The following is a 16,332-nucleotide window of genomic DNA, read 5'->3' on the forward strand; positions in this document are numbered from 1 at the left end:
CCGGTAAGACAGAACAGCCGCCTCCGGTAAGACAGAACAGCCGCCTCCGGTAAGACAGAACAGCCGCCTCCGGTAAGACAGAACAGCCGCCTCCGGTAAGACAGAACAGCCGCCTCCGGTAAGACAGAACAGCCGCCTCCGGTAAGACAGAACAGCCGCCTCCGGTAAGACAGAACAGCCGCCTCCGGTAAGACAGAACAGCCGCCTCCGGTAAGACAAGGGGTGGCGATCTGTGTCTATTTGTAAAGAACAGCTGGTGCACGAAACCTAATATTAAAGGAAGTCTCGAGGTTTTGCTCACCTGACATAGAGTATCTCATGATAAGCTGTAGACTACACTATTTACTTAGAGGTATTTATATGTGTATATATGTGTATATATATATATATTTTTTTTTCATAGCTGTCCATTTACTACCACAAACCGATGCTGGGAATAAACCGCACTCAATGAGCTGAATAAGGCAATAAGCAAGCAGGAAAAAGCTCATCCAGAGGCTGCTCCCCTAGTGGCCGGGGACTTTAATGCAGGGAAACAAATCCATTTGACCCAATTTCTACCAGCATGTTAAAATGTGCAACCAGAGGGGAAAACCCCCAACTCTAGACCACCTTTACTCCACACAGAGAGAGACACGTACAAAGCCTCCATTTGGCAAATCGGACCACAATTCTGTCTTCCTGATTCCTGCTTACAAGCAAAAACTAAAGCAGGAAGCACCAACTAAGTTCAATGTTGGGTGTTTGTTATATTCTGCGAGCGTTGAAAAAGGGCTATTTCCAGCAATAACTTGGTTGAACGTGGAGCATTTGCAATGGTGTATACAAGCTGTACCCATCTAGATGGTGAGACACACGAAAACAAAAACATCTCAACTGTGAGCTGCTGACTGAAGACGCTAACTTCCTCATCAGACAGATGAGTGGGTGGAACTCTTGGGAGCTCACTGGTTCCTCATCCATAATCTTTGGTTCTGTTCTCAACCAGACAGGCCGGTTTCTTTTCCTCGCTCTGTTGCGCTCTCTCTCTCTCACCAGCTCTTTGTTTTGATGTGAAGCCTCGGAGCTGCTGTGGTGCCCGTCAGACTAATCAAAGCCCTCCGCATTCCACAGACATGTGCACATTTAGGTTCACAGTGTTTTATTTAAAGGCCCAGTTGACTGTAGTGTGTTTTGGTTGCTGGTGTTTTATTTAGGGTGCTGTTTAAAGGGGCGCCGTAGCATGACAGGTAGGCTGGTTGGGGGTAAAAGAGTAGAAAGGCTGCTGTTTAAAGGGGAGCCGTATAAAGGGGAGCCGTATAAAGGGGAGCCGCATAAAGGGGAGCCGCATAAAGGGGAGCCGCTTAAAGGGGAGCCGCTTAAAGGGGAGCCGCTTAAAGGGGAGCCGCTTAAAGGGGAGCCGCTTAAAGGGGAGCCGCTTAAAGGGGAGCCGCTTAAAGGGGAGCCGCTTAAAGGGGAGCCGCTTAAAGGGGAGCCGTTTAAAGGGGAGCCGTTTAAAGGGGAGCCGTTTAAAGGGGAGCCGTTTAAAGGGGAGCAGGTTTAAAGGGAGCCGTTTAAAGGGGAGCAGGTTTAAAGGGGAGTCGTTTAAAGGGGAGTCGTTTAAAGGGGAGCAGGTTTAAAGGGGAGTCGTTTAAAGGGGAGCAGGTTTAAAGGGAGCAGGTTTAAAGGGGAGCAGGTTTAAAGGGGAGCAGGTTTAAAGGGGAGTCGTTTACTCACTGGCTGTTCTGGTAGACCTCCACGGAGCTGTTGAGTCCCTCCAGTTGTTCCATGAGCAGCTGCAGGTTAGAGTTGATATAGCTCAGCTCCAGAACGACCATATCACACACTTTGTTGTTGGAGGTCGCCCTGGAAACGGGAAGAGAAAAGGAAAGGCATGTTAGTGTTCACAATACAAAACTGAAGAAAAAACGTTTGAGGTACAAACTTTGACAGGACTGAGCTGACAGACAGGAGGACTGAGCTGACAGACAGGAGGACTGAGCTGACAGACAGGAGGACTGAGCTGACAGACAGGAGGACTGAGCTGACAGACAGGAGGACTGAGCTGACAGACAGGAGGACTGAGCTGACAGACAGGAGGACTGAGCTGACAGACAGGAGGACTGAGCTGACAGACAGGAGGACTGAGCTGACAGACAGGAGGACTGAGCTGACAGACAGGAGGACTGAGCTGACAGACAGGAGGACTGAGCTGACAGACAGGAGGACTGAGCTGTCAGACAGGAGGACTGAGCTGTCAGACAGGAGGACTGAGCTGTCAGACAGGAGGACTGAGCTGTCAGACAGGAGGACTGAGCTGTCAGACAGGAGGACTGAGCTGTCAGACAGGAGGACTGAGCTGTCAGACAGGAGGACTGAGCTGTCAGACAGGAGGACTGAGCTGTCAGACAGGAGGACTGAGCTGTCAGACAGGAGGACTGAGCTGTCAGACAGGAGGACTGAGCTGTCAGACAGGAGGACTGAGCTGTCAGACAGGAGGACTGAGCTGTCAGACAGGAGGACTGAGCTGACAGACAGGAGGACTGAGCTGTCAGACAGGAGGACTGAGCTGTCAGACAGGAGGACTGAGCTGTCAGACAGGAGGACTGAGCTGTCAGACAGGAGGACTGAGCTGTCAGACAGGAGGACTGAGCTGTCAGACAGGAGGACTGAGCTGTCAGACAGGAGGACTGAGCTGTCAGACAGGAGGACTGAGCTGTCAGACAGGAGGACTGAGCTGTCAGACAGGAGGACTGAGCTAAATTATTATATGTTGTTTACACCCCTGCCACTATCTCCCGGGAGGCTGTACCACCGGGACTGACTGGAGACAGAGGACAGACTGACTGACTGGAGACAGAGGACAGACTGACTGACTGGAGACAGAGGACAGACTGACTGACTGGAGACAGAGGACAGACTGACTGACTGGAGACAGAGGACAGACTGGAGACAGAGGACAGACTGGAGACAGAGGACAGACTGGAGACAGAGGACAGACTGGAGACAGAGGACAGACTGGAGACAGAGGACAGACTGGAGACAGAGGACAGACTGGAGACAGAGGACAGACTGGAGACAGAGGACAGACTGGAGACAGAGGACTGACTGGAGACAGAGGACTGGCCGACTGACTGGAGACAGAGGACTGGCCGACTGACTGGAGACAGAGGACTGGCCGACTGACTGGAGACAGAGGACTGGCCGACTGACTGGAGACAGAGGACTGGCCGACTGACTGGAGACAGAGGACTGGCCGACTGACTGGAGACAGAGGACTGGCCGACTGACTGGAGACAGAGGACTGGCCGACTGACTGGAGACAGAGGACTGGCCGACTGACTGGAGACAGAGGACTGGCCGACTGACTGGAGACAGAGGACTGGCCGACTGACTGGAGACAGAGGACGGACCGACTGGAGACAGAGGACGGACCGACTGGAGACAGAGGACTGACCGACTGGAGACAGAGGGCTGACCGACTGGAGACAGAGGGCTGACCGACTGGAGACAGAGGGCTGACCGACTGGAGACAGAGGGCTGACCGACTGGAGACAGAGGACTGACCGACTGGAGACAGAGGGCTGACCGACTGGAGACAGAGGGCTGACCGACTGGAGACAGAGGGCTGACCGACTGGAGACAGAGGGCTGACTGGAGACAGAGGGCTGACTGACTGGAGACAGAGGGCTGACTGACTGGAGACAGAGGGCTGACTGACTGGAGACAGAGGGCTGACTGACTGGAGACAGAGGGCTGACTGACTGGAGACAGAGGGCTGACTGACTGGAGACAGAGGGCTGGCCGACTGACTGGAGACAGAGGGCTGGCCGACTGACTGGAGACAGAGGGCTGGCCGACTGACTGGAGACAGAGGGCTGGCCGACTGACTGGAGACAGAGGGCTGGCCGACTGACTGGAGACAGAGGGCTGGCCGACTGACTGGAGACAGAGGGCTGGCCGACTGACTGGAGACAGAGGGCTGGCCGACTGACTGGAGACAGAGGGCTGGCCGACTGACTGGAGACAGAGGGCTGGCCGACTGACTGGAGACAGAGGGCTGGCCGACTGACTGGAGACAGAGGGCTGGCCGACTGACTGGAGACAGAGGGCTGGCCGACTGGAGACAGAGGGCTGGCCGACTGGAGACAGAGGGCTGGCCGACTGACTGGAGACAGAGGACTGGCCGACTGACTGGAGACAGAGGACTGGCCGACTGACTGGAGACAGAGGACTGGCCGACTGACTGGAGACAGAGGACTGGCCGACTGACTGGAGACAGAGGACTGGCCGACTGACTGGAGACAGAGGACTGGCCGACTGACTGGAGACAGAGGACTGGCCGACTGACTGGAGACAGAGGACTGGCCGACTGACTGGAGACAGAGGACTGGCCGACTGACTGGAGACAGAGGACTGGCCGACTGACTGGAGACAGAGGACTGGCCGACTGACTGGAGACAGAGGACTGGCCGACTGACTGGAGACAGAGGACTGGCCGACTGACTGGAGACAGAGGACGGACCGACTGGAGACAGAGGACTGACCGACTGGAGACAGAGGACTGACCGACTGGAGACAGAGGGCTGACCGACTGGAGACAGAGGGCTGACCGACTGGAGACAGAGGGCTGACTGGAGACAGAGGACTGACTGGAGACAGAGGACTGACTGACTGGAGACAGAGGACTGACTGACTGGAGACAGAGGACTGACTGACTGGAGACAGAGGGCTGACTGGAGACAGAGGGCTGACTGGAGACAGAGGGCTGACTGGAGACAGAGGGCTGACTGGAGACAGAGGGCTGACTGGAGACAGAGGGCTGACTGGAGACAGAGGGCTGACTGGAGACAGAGGGCTGACTGACTGGAGACAGAGGGAGGGCTGACTGGAGACAGAGGGAGGGCTGACTGGAGACAGAGGGCTGACTGGAGACAGAGGGCTGACTGACTGGAGACAGAGGGCTGACTGACTGGAGACAGAGGGCTGACTGACTGGAGACAGAGGGCTGACTGACTGGAGACAGAGGGCTGACTGACTGGAGACAGAGGGCTGACTGACTGGAGACAGAGGGCTGACTGACTGGAGACAGAGGGCTGACTGACTGGAGACAGAGGGCTGACTGACTGGAGACAGAGGGCTGACTGACTGGAGACAGAGGGCTGACTGACTGGAGACAGAGGGCTGACTGACTGGAGACAGAGGGCTGACTGACTGGAGACAGAGGGCTGACTGACTGGAGACAGAGGGCTGACTGACTGGAGACAGAGGGCTGACTGGAGACAGAGGGCTGACTGGAGACAGAGGGCTGACTGGAGACAGAGGGCTGACTGGAGACAGAGGGCTGACTGGAGACAGAGGGCTGACTGGAGACAGAGGGCTGACTGGAGACAGAGGGCTGACTGGAGACAGAGGACGGACCGACTGGAGACAGAGGACGGACCGACTGGAGACAGAGGACTGACCGACTGGAGACAGAGGACTGACCGACTGGAGACAGAGGACTGACCGACTGGAGACAGAGGGCTGACCGACTGGAGACAGAGGGCTGACCGACTGGAGACAGAGGGCTGACCGACTGGAGACAGAGGGCTGACCGACTGGAGACAGAGGGCTGACCGACTGGAGACAGAGGGCTGACCGACTGGAGACAGAGGACTGGCCGACTGGAGACAGAGGGCTGACCGACTAGAGACAGAGGGCTGACCGACTAGAGACAGAGGGCTGACTGACTAGAGACAGAGGGCTGACTGACTAGAGACAGAGGGCTGACTGGAGACAGAGGGCTGACTGGAGACAGAGGGCGGGCTGACTGGAGACAGAGGGCGGGCTGACTGGAGACAGAGGGCTGACTGACTGGAGACAGAGGGCGGGCTGACTGGAGACAGAGGGCGGGCTGACTGGAGACAGAGGGCTGACTGGAGACAGAGGGCTGACTGGAGACAGAGGGCTGACTGACTGGAGACAGAGGGCTGACTGACTGGAGACAGAGGGCTGACTGACTGGAGACAGAGGGCGGGCTGACTGGAGACAGAGGGCTGACTGGAGACAGAGGGCTGACTGGAGACAGAGGACTGACTGGAGACAGAGGACTGACTGGAGACAGAGGACTGACTGGAGACAGAGGACTGACTGACTGGAGACAGAGGGCTGACTGACTGGAGACAGAGGGCTGACTGACTGGAGACAGAGGGCTGACTGACTGGAGACAGAGGGCTGACTGACTGGAGACAGAGGGCTGACTGGAGACAGAGGGCTGACTGGAGACAGAGGACTGACTGGAGACAGAGGGCTGACTGACTGGAGACAGAGGGCTGACTGACTGGAGACAGAGGGCTGACTGACTGGAGACAGAGGGCTGACTGACTGGAGACAGAGGGCTGACTGACTGGAGACAGAGGGCTGACTGACTGGAGACAGAGGGCTGACTGGAGACAGAGGGCTGACTGGAGACAGAGGACGGACCGACTGGAGACAGAGGACGGACCGACTGGAGACAGAGGACTGACCGACTGGAGACAGAGGACTGACCGACTGGAGACAGAGGACTGACCGACTGGAGACAGAGGACTGACCGACTGGAGACAGAGGGCTGACCGACTGGAGACAGAGGGCTGACTGACTAGAGACAGAGGGCTGACTGGAGACAGAGGGCTGACTGACTAGAGACAGAGGGCTGACTGGAGACAGAGGGCTGACTGGAGACAGAGGGCTGACTGGAGACAGAGGGCTGACTGGAGACAGAGGGCTGACTGGAGACAGAGGGCTGACTGGAGACAGAGGGCTGACTGACTGGAGACAGAGGGCGGGCTGACTGGAGACAGAGGGCTGACTGGAGACAGAGGGCTGACTGGAGACAGAGGGCTGACTGGAGACAGAGGGCTGACTGGAGACAGAGGACTGACTGGAGACAGAGGACTGACTGGAGACAGAGGGCTGACTGACTGGAGACAGAGGGCTGACTGACTGGAGACAGAGGGCTGACTGACTGGAGACAGAGGGCTGACTGACTGGAGACAGAGGGCTGACTGACTGGAGACAGAGGGCTGACTGGAGACAGAGGGCTGACTGGAGACAGAGGACGGACCGACTGGAGACAGAGGACGGACCGACTGGAGACAGAGGACTGACCGACTGGAGACAGAGGACTGACCGACTGGAGACAGAGGACTGACCGACTGGAGACAGAGGACTGACCGACTGGAGACAGAGGACTGACCGACTGGAGACAGAGGGCTGGCCGACTGGAGACAGAGGGCTGACTGACTGGAGACAGAGGGCTGACTGACTGGAGACAGAGGGCTGACTGACTGGAGACAGAGGGCTGACTGACTGGAGACAGAGGGCTGACTGACTGGAGACAGAGGGCTGACTGACTGGAGACAGAGGGCTGACTGACTGGAGACAGAGGGCTGACTGACTGGAGACAGAGGGCTGACTGACTGGAGACAGAGGGCTGACTGACTGGAGACAGAGGGCTGACTGACTGGAGACAGAGGGCTGACTGGAGACAGAGGACGGACCGACTGGAGACAGAGGACGGACCGACTGGAGACAGAGGACGGACCGACTGGAGACAGAGGACTGACCGACTGGAGACAGAGGACTGACCGACTGGAGACAGAGGACTGACCGACTGGAGACAGAGGACTGACCGACTGGAGACAGAGGGCTGACTGGAGACAGAGGGCTGACTGACTGGAGACAGAGGGCTGACTGACTGGAGACAGAGGGCTGACTGACTGGAGACAGAGGGCTGACTGACTGGAGACAGAGGGCTGACTGACTGGAGACAGAGGGCTGACTGACTGGAGACAGAGGGCTGACTGACTGGAGACAGAGGGCTGACTGACTGGAGACAGAGGGCTGACTGACTGGAGACAGAGGGCTGACTGACTGGAGACAGAGGACTGACTGACTGGAGACAGAGGACTGACTGACTGGAGACAGAGGGCTGACTGACTGGAGACAGAGGGCTGACTGGAGACAGAGGACTGACTGGAGACAAGGCGAGGTCTATGGGAACTGCTCAGTTGAGACATAGTCCCTAATGTCAGATGGCACCCTATTCACTATATAGTGCACTACTTTTGACCAGGGCCCTATGGCACCCTATTCTCTATATAGTGCACTACTTTTGACCAGGGCCCTATGGCACCCTATTCACTATATAGTGCACTACTTTTGACCAGAGCCCTATGGCACCCTATTCACTATATAGTGCTTTACTTTTAACCAGGGCCAATAGTGTGTGTGCCATTTGGGACACGACTAGATGAGGTTTCCTGACCTGGCTCTGATATTGGCCTAGATGGCTCAGGGGACAGGATTCATCCAGCTCATCACCATAGTTCATATACAGTCACACACCAATACATGGAAACACTTAGACCCTAATGAGTGGTGTGGTGGAGCTACAGCCATTCTCCTGAAGCTGCACGTTTTATATTTTGGCATTAATTCCATGTATTTCCAGGGTTTTTTGAGAAGGACCTCTTCCAGAGAGGAAGTGAAGGACCGCTGAGGTCAGACTAGATACAGTGGGGTTCAAATGGTACCCTGTTCCCTATATAGTGCACTACTTTTGACCAGGGCCCTATGGCACCCTATTCACTATATAGTGCACTACTTTACACCAGGGCCCATAGGGCTCAGGCCAATAGTAGTGCACTATATATGGAATAGGGAGCCATTGAGGACGCACACATAATGACAGACCCTGACTCCGGAAACTCAGTTCACACAGTAGAGACAGTAGAGACAGGAGAGACAGTCGAGAGACAGTCATTTCGCGCATTTCGCTACACTCGCATTAACATCTGCTAACCATGTGTATGTGACAAATACATTTTGATTTAATAACAGTAGAGAGACAGTAAGAGCAGTAGAGAGACAGTAATAACAGTAGAGACAGTAGAGAGACAGTAATAACAGTAGAGAGACAGTAGAGAGACAGTAATAACAGTAGAGAGACAGTAATAACAGTAGAGAGACAGAGACAGTAATAAGAGTAGAGAGACAGTAGAGAGACAGTAAGAACAGTAGAGACAGTAGAGAGACAGTAATAACAGTAGAGAGACAGTAGAGAGACAGTAATAAGAGTAGAGAGACAGTAGATAGACAGTAAGAACAGAGAGACAGTACGAGCAGTAGAGACAGTAATAAGAGTAGAGAGACAGTAGAGAGACAGTAATAACAGTAGAGACAGTAGAGAGACAGTAATAACAGTAGAGAGACAGTAGAGAGACAGTAATAAGAGTAGAGAGACAGTAGATAAACAGTAAGAACAGAGAGAGTACGAGCAGTAGAGAGACAGTACGAGCAGTAGAGAGACAGTACGAGCAGTAGAGAGACAGTAATAAGAGTAGAGAGACAGTAGAGAGACAGTAATAACAGTAGAGAGACAGTAGAGAGACAGCAATAACAGTAGAGAGACAGTAGAGAGACAGCACGAGCAGTAGAGAGACAGCACGAGCAGTAGAGAGACAGCACGAGCAGTAGAGAGACAGCACGAGCAGTAGAGAGACAGCACGAGCAGTAGAGAGACAGCACGAGCAGTAGAGAGACAGCACGAGCAGTAGAGAGACAGCACGAGCAGTAGAGAGACAGCACGAGCAGTAGAGAGACAGCACGAGCAGTAGAGAGACAGCACGAGCAGTAGAGAGACAGCAGAGAGACAGTAATAACAGTAGAGAGACAGTAATAACAGTAGAGAGACAGTAATAACAGTAGAGAGACAGTAATAACAGTAGAGAGACAGTAATAACAGTAGAGAGACAGTAAGAGCAGTAGAGAGACAGTAAGAGCAGTAGAGAGACAGTAAGAGCAGTAGAGAGACAGTAGAGAGACAGTAATAACAGTAGAGAGACAGTAATAACAGTAGAGAGACAGTAGAAAGACAGTAATAACAGTAGAGAGACAGTAGAGAGACAGTAAGAGCAGTAGAGAGACAGTAGAGAGACAGTAATAACAGTAGAGAGACAGTAATAACAGTAGAGAGACAGTAGAAAGACAGTAATAACAGTAGAGAGACAGTAGAGAGACAGAGAGACAGTAATAAGAGTAGAGAGACAGTAGAGAGACAGTAATAAGAGTAGAGACAGTAGATAGACAGTAATAACAGTAGAGAGACAGTAGAGAGACAGTAATAAGAGTAGAGAGACAGAGAGACAGTAATAAGAGTAGAGAGACAGAGAGACAGTAATAAGAGTAGAGAGACAGAGAGACAGTAATAAGAGTAGAGAGACAGTAGAGAGACGGCACGAGCAGTAGAGAGACAGCACGAGCAGTAGAGAGACAGCACGAGCAGTAGAGAGACAGCACGAGCAGTAGAGAGACAGTAATAACAGTAGAGAGACAGTAATAACAGTAGAGAGACAGTAAGAGCAGTAGAGAGACAGTAAGAGCAGTAGAGAGACAGTAATAACAGTAGAGAGACAGTAATAACAGTAGAGAGACAGTAAGAGCAGTAGAGAGACAGTAGAGAGACAGTAATAACAGTAGAGAGACAGTAATAACAGTAGAGAGACAGTAATAACAGTAGAGAGACAGTAATAACAGTAGAGAGACAGTAATAACAGTAGAGAGACAGTAATAACAGTAGAGAGACAGTAATAACAGTAGAGAGACAGTAATAACAGTAGAGAGACAGTAAGAGCAGTAGAGAGACAGTAAGAGCAGTAGAGAGACAGTAATAACAGTAGAGAGACAGTAATAACAGTAGAGAGACAGTAAGAGCAGTAGAGAGACAGTAAGAGCAGTAGAGAGACAGTAAGATCAGTAGAGAGACAATAGAGAGACAGTAATAACAGTAGAGAGACAGTAATAACAGTAGAGAGACAGTAAGAGCAGTAGAGAGACAGTAGAGAGACAGTAGAGAGACAGTAAGAGCAGTAGAGAGACAGTAGAAAGACAGTAATAACAGTAGAGAGACAGTAAGAGCAGTAGAGAGACAGTAGAAAGACAGTAATAACAGTAGAGAGACAGTAATAACAGTAGAGAGACAGTAATAACAGTAGAGAGACAGTAGAGAGACAGTAATAAGAGTAGAGAGACAGAGAGACAGTAATAAGAGTAGAGAGACAGAGAGACAGCAATAAGAGTAGAGAGACAGTAGAGAGACAGCACGAGCAGTAGAGAGACAGCACGAGCAGTAGAGAGACAGCACGAGCAGTAGAGAGACAATAAGAGCAGTAGAGAGACAGTAGAGAGACAGTAATAACAGTAGAGAGACAGTAATAACAGTAGAGAGACAATAAGAGCAGTAGAGAGACAATAAGAGCAGTAGAGAGACAATAAGAGCAGTAGAGAGACAGTAATAACAGTAGAGAGACAGTAATAACAGTAGAGAGACAATAAGAGCAGTAGAGAGACAGTAATAACAGTAGAGAGACAGTAATAACAGTAGAGAGACAGTAAGAGCAGTAGAGACAATAAGAGCAGTAGAGACAATAAGAGCAGTAGAGAGACAGTAGAGAGAAAGTAGAGACCAGTGGATTATTATCAGGGAGTAACTCCACATAAATAAACCTGGACAAACCAGTCGGCCTGGTCGGTACACTTCTTTACCTGCTGCTAGGAGAGAGGAGGAACGTAGAACTACTGAAACCTGACAACAGACGGGGGAAGAAAAAGAGAGAAAAAGAAAGAAAGAAAGAGAGGCCAGGTGAGGGTATAGGGGAGGAAAGAGAGAGGCAAGGTGAGGGTATAGGGGAGGACAGAGAGAGAGAGAGGCCAGGTGAGGGTATAGGGGAGGAAAGAGAGAGGCAAGGTGAGGGTATAGGGGAGGACAGAGAGAGAGAGAGGCCAGGTGAGGGTATAGGGGAGGAAAGAGAGAGGCAAGGTGAGGGTATAGGGGAGGACAGAGAGAGGCAAGGTGAGGGTATAGGGGAGGACAGAGAGAGAGGGAGAGGCCAGGTGAGGGTATAGGGGAGGACAGAGAGAGAGAGAGAGAGAGAGAGGCCAGGTGAGGGTATAGGGGAGGACAGAGAGAGAGGCAAGGTGAGGGTATAGGGGAGGACAGAGAGAGAGGGAGAGGCCAGGTGAGGGTATAGGGGAGGACAGAGAGAGAGAGAGAGAGAGAGAGAGAGAGAGAGAGAGAGAGAGGCCAGGTGAGGGTATAGGGGAGGACAGAGAGAGAGAGAGGCCAGGTGAGGGTATAGGGGAGGAAAGAGAGAGGCAAGGTGAGGGTATAGGGGAGAACAGAGAGAGAGGGAGAGGCCAGGTGAGGGTATAGGGGAGGACAGAGAGAGGCAAGGTGAGGGTATAGGGGAGGACAGAGAGAAAGGGAGAGGCCAGGTGAGGGTATAGGGGAGGACAGAGAGAGAGAGAGAGAGAGAGAGAGAGGCCAGGTGAGGGTATAGGGGAGGAAAGAGAGGCAAGGTGAGGGCATAGGGGAGGACAGAGAGAGAGGGAGAGGCCAGGTGAGGGTATAGGGGAGGACAGAGAGAGAGAGAGGCCAGGTGAGGGTATAGGGGAGGACAGAGAGAGAGAGAGAGAGGCCAGGTGAGGGTATAGGGGAGGACAGAGAGAGAGAGAGGCCAGGTGAGGGTATAGGGGAGGACAGAGAGAGAGGCCAGGTGAGGGTATAGGGGAGGACAGAGAGAGAGAGGCCAGGTGAGGGTATAGGGGAGGACAGAGGGAGAGGCCAGGTGAGGGTATAGGGTAGGACAGAGAGAGAGGGAGAGACCAGGTGAGGGTATAGGGGAGGACAGAGAGAGAGGGAGAGGCCAGGTGAGGGTATAAGAGAGAGAGAGAGAGGCCAGGTGAGGGTATAGGGGAGGACAGAGAGAGAGGGAGAGGCCAGGTGAGGGTATAGGGGAGGACAGAGAGAGAGGGAGAGGCCAGGTGAGGGTATAGGGGAGGACAGAGGAGTCACCTTTGTATTCCACCTGCCTCCCTCTCCCTGCCACTCCCCAGGAGTCAGGAATGCTGTTTACATTCCAGCCAGGTAGAAAACACAGGTGGAACATAATCTCTTCACACCTGCTTATTGTTTTGAAAGTTCAAAGTCCCCTACAAAATAAATATAATATAATCATTTACGCCATTTAGCAGACACTTTTATCCAACGTAATAATGCGTGCATCCATTTTCTTTTTTACATATGGGTGGTCCCTGGAATCAAACCCACTCTCCTGGTATTACAAGCACCATGCTCTACCACCTGATCTGCAGAGAACCACCTAAATCCTTAGGCACACATGTTGGAATAATGCATCTTAACCACCCAAGAAACCATACAAGTACCTGAAACTTCAATACACGGTCTCTCTGCACCTACCAGGGAGGTCTCTCTGCACCTACCAGGGAGGTCTCTCTGCACCTACCAGGGGAGGTCTCTCTGCACCTACCAGGGGAGGTCTCTCTGCACCTACCAGGGGAGGTCTCTCTGCACCTACCAGGGAGGTCTCTCTGCACCTACCAGGGGAGGTCTCTGCACCTACCAGGGGAGGTCTCTCTGCACCTACCAGGGAGGTCTCTCTGCACCTACCAGGGGAGGTCTCTCTGCACCTACCAGGGGAGGTCTCTCTGCACCTACCAGGAGGTCTCTCTGCACCTACCAGGGAGGTCTCTCTGCACCTACCAGGGAGGTCTCTCTGCACCTACCAGGGAGGTCTCTCTGCACCTACCAGGGAGATCTCTCTGCACCTACCAGGGGAGGTCTCTCTGCACCTACCAGGGAGGTCTCTCTGCACCTACCAGGGAGGTCTCTCTGCACCTACCAGGGGAGGTCTCTCTGCACCTACCAGGGGAGGTCTCTCTGCACCTACCAGGGGGTCTCTCTGCACCTACCAGGGGAGGTCTCTCTGCACCTACCAGGGGAGGTCTCTCTGCACCTACCAGGGAGGTCTCTCTGCACCTCTCTCTGCACCACCAGGGGAGGTCTCTCTGCACCTACCAGGGAGGTCTCTCTGCACCTACCAGGGAGGTCTCTCTGCACCTACCAGGGAGGTCTCTCTGCACCTACCAGGAGGTCTCTCTGCACCTACCAGGGAGGTCTCTCTGCACCTACCAGGGGAGGTCTCTGCACCTACCAGGGGAGGTCTCTCTGCACCTACCAGGGAGGTCTCTCTGCACCTACCAGGGAGGTCTCTCTGCAGGTCTCTCTGCACCTACCAGGGAGGTCTCTCTGCACCTACCAGGGGAGGTCTCTCTGCACCTACCAGGGGAGGTCTCTCTGCACCTACCAGGGGAGGTCTCTCTGCACCTACCAGGGAGGTCTCTCTGCACCTACCAGGGAGGTCTCTCTGCACCTACCAGGGAGGTCTCTGCTGCACCTACCAGGGGAGGTCTCTCTGCACCTACCAGGGGAGGTCTCTCTGCACCTACCAGGGAGGTCTCTCTGCACCTACCAGGGGAGGTCTCTCTGCACCTACCAGGGAGGTCTCTCTGCACCTACCAGGGAGGTCTCTCTGCACCTACCAGGGAGGTCTCTCTGCACCTACCAGGGAGGTCTCTCTGCACCTACCAGGAGGTCTCTCTGCACCTACCAGGGAGGTCTCTCTGCACCTACCAGGGAGGTCTCTCTGCACCTACCAGGGGTCTCTGTCTCTCTGCACCTACCAGGGAGGTCTCTCTGCACCTACCAGGGGAGGTCTCTCTGCACCTACCAGGGGAGGTCTCTCTGCACCTACCAGGGAGGTCTCTCTGCACCTACCAGGGAGGTCTCTCTGCACCTACCAGGGGAGGTCTCTCTGCACCTACCAGGGGAGGTCTCTCTGCACCTACCAGGGGAGGTCTCTCTGCACCTACCAGGGAGGTCTCTCTGCACCTACCAGGGAGGTCTCTCTGCACCTACCAGGGAGGTCTCTCTGCACCTACCAGGGGAGGTCTCTCTGCACCTACCAGGGGAGGTCTCTCTGCACCTACCAGGGAGGTCTCTCTGCACCTACCAGGGGAGGTCTCTCTGCACCTACCAGGGAGGTCTCTCTGCACCTACCAGGGGAGGTCTCTCTGCACCTACCAGGGAGGTCTCTCTGCACCTACCAGGGGAGGTCTCTCTGCACCTACCAGGGAGGTCTCTCTGCACCTACCAGGGGAGGTCTCTCTGCACCTACCAGGGAGGTCTCTCTGCACCTACCAGGGGAGGTCTCTCTGCACCTACCAGGGAGGTCTCTCTGCACCTACCAGGAGGTCTCTCTGCACCTACCAGGGAGGTCTCTCTGCACCTACCAGGGAGGTCTCTCTGCACCTACCAGGGGAGGTCTCTCTGCACCTACCAGGGGAGGTCTCTCTGCACCTACCAGGGAGGTCTCTCTGCACCTACCAGGGAGGTCTCTCTGCACCTACCAGGGAGATCTCTCTGCACCTACCAGGGGAGGTCTCTCTGCAACTACCAGGGGAGATCTCTCTGCACCTACCAGGGGAGGGTATAGGAGAGGTCTCTCTGCACCTACCAGGGGAGGGTATAGGGGAGGTCTCTCTGCACCTACCAGGGGAGGGTATAGGGGAGGTCTCTCTGCACCTACCAGGGGAGGTCTCTCTGCACCTACCAGGTGAGGGTATAGGGGAGGTCTCTCTGCACCTACCAGAGGAGGGTATAGGGGAGGTCTCTCTGCACCTACCAGAGGAGGGTATAGGGGAGGTCTCTCTGCACCTACCAGAGGAGGGTATAGGGGAGGTCTCTCTGCACCTACCAGAGGAGGGTATAGGGGAGGTCTCTCTGCACCTACCAGGTGAGGGTATAGGGGAGGTCTCTCTGCACCTACCAGGGGAGGTCTCTCTGCACCTACCAGGTGAGGGTATAGGGGAGGTCTCTCTGCACCTACCAGGTGAGGGTATAGGGGAGGTCTCTCTGCACCTACCAGAGGAGGGTATAGGGGAGGTCTCTCTGCACCTACCAGGTGAGGGTATAGGGGAGGTCTCTCTGCACCTACCAGGGGAGGTCTCTCTGCACCTACCAGAGGAGGGTATAGGGGAGGTCTCTCTGCACCTACCAGGTGAGGGTATAGGGGAGGTCTCTCTGCACCTACCAGGTGAGGGTATAGGGGAGGTCTCTCTGCACCTACCAGGTGAGGGTATAGGGGAGGTCTCTCTGCACCTACCAGGGGAGGTCTCTCTGCACCTACCAGGGGAGGTCTCTCTGCACCTACCAGGGGAGGTCTCTCTGCACCTACCAGGGGAGGGTATAGGGGAGGTCTCTCTGCACCTACCAGGGGAGGTCTCTCTGCACCTACCAGGTGAGGGTATAGGAGAGGTCTCTGCACCTACCAGCGGAGGTCTCTCTGCACCTACCAGGGGAGGGTATAGGGGAGGTCTCTCTGCACCTACCAGGTGAGGGTATAGGGGAGGTCTCTCTGCACCTACCAGGTGAGGGTTATGGGGGAGGTCTCTCTGCACCTACCAGGTGAG

At 54.3% G+C, this 16,332-nt stretch overlaps 1 pseudogene; it reads right to left on the reverse strand.

The window, feature by feature from the left end:
- LOC124035366 overlaps positions 1 to 16,332 on the reverse strand; it is a 99,170-nt pseudogene that overhangs the window by 62,227 nt on the left and 20,611 nt on the right.

Source organism: Oncorhynchus gorbuscha, linkage group LG05, assembly GCF_021184085.1.
Source record: "Oncorhynchus gorbuscha isolate QuinsamMale2020 ecotype Even-year linkage group LG05, OgorEven_v1.0, whole genome shotgun sequence".
NCBI classification, from domain to species: Eukaryota; Metazoa; Chordata; class Actinopteri; order Salmoniformes; family Salmonidae; genus Oncorhynchus; species Oncorhynchus gorbuscha.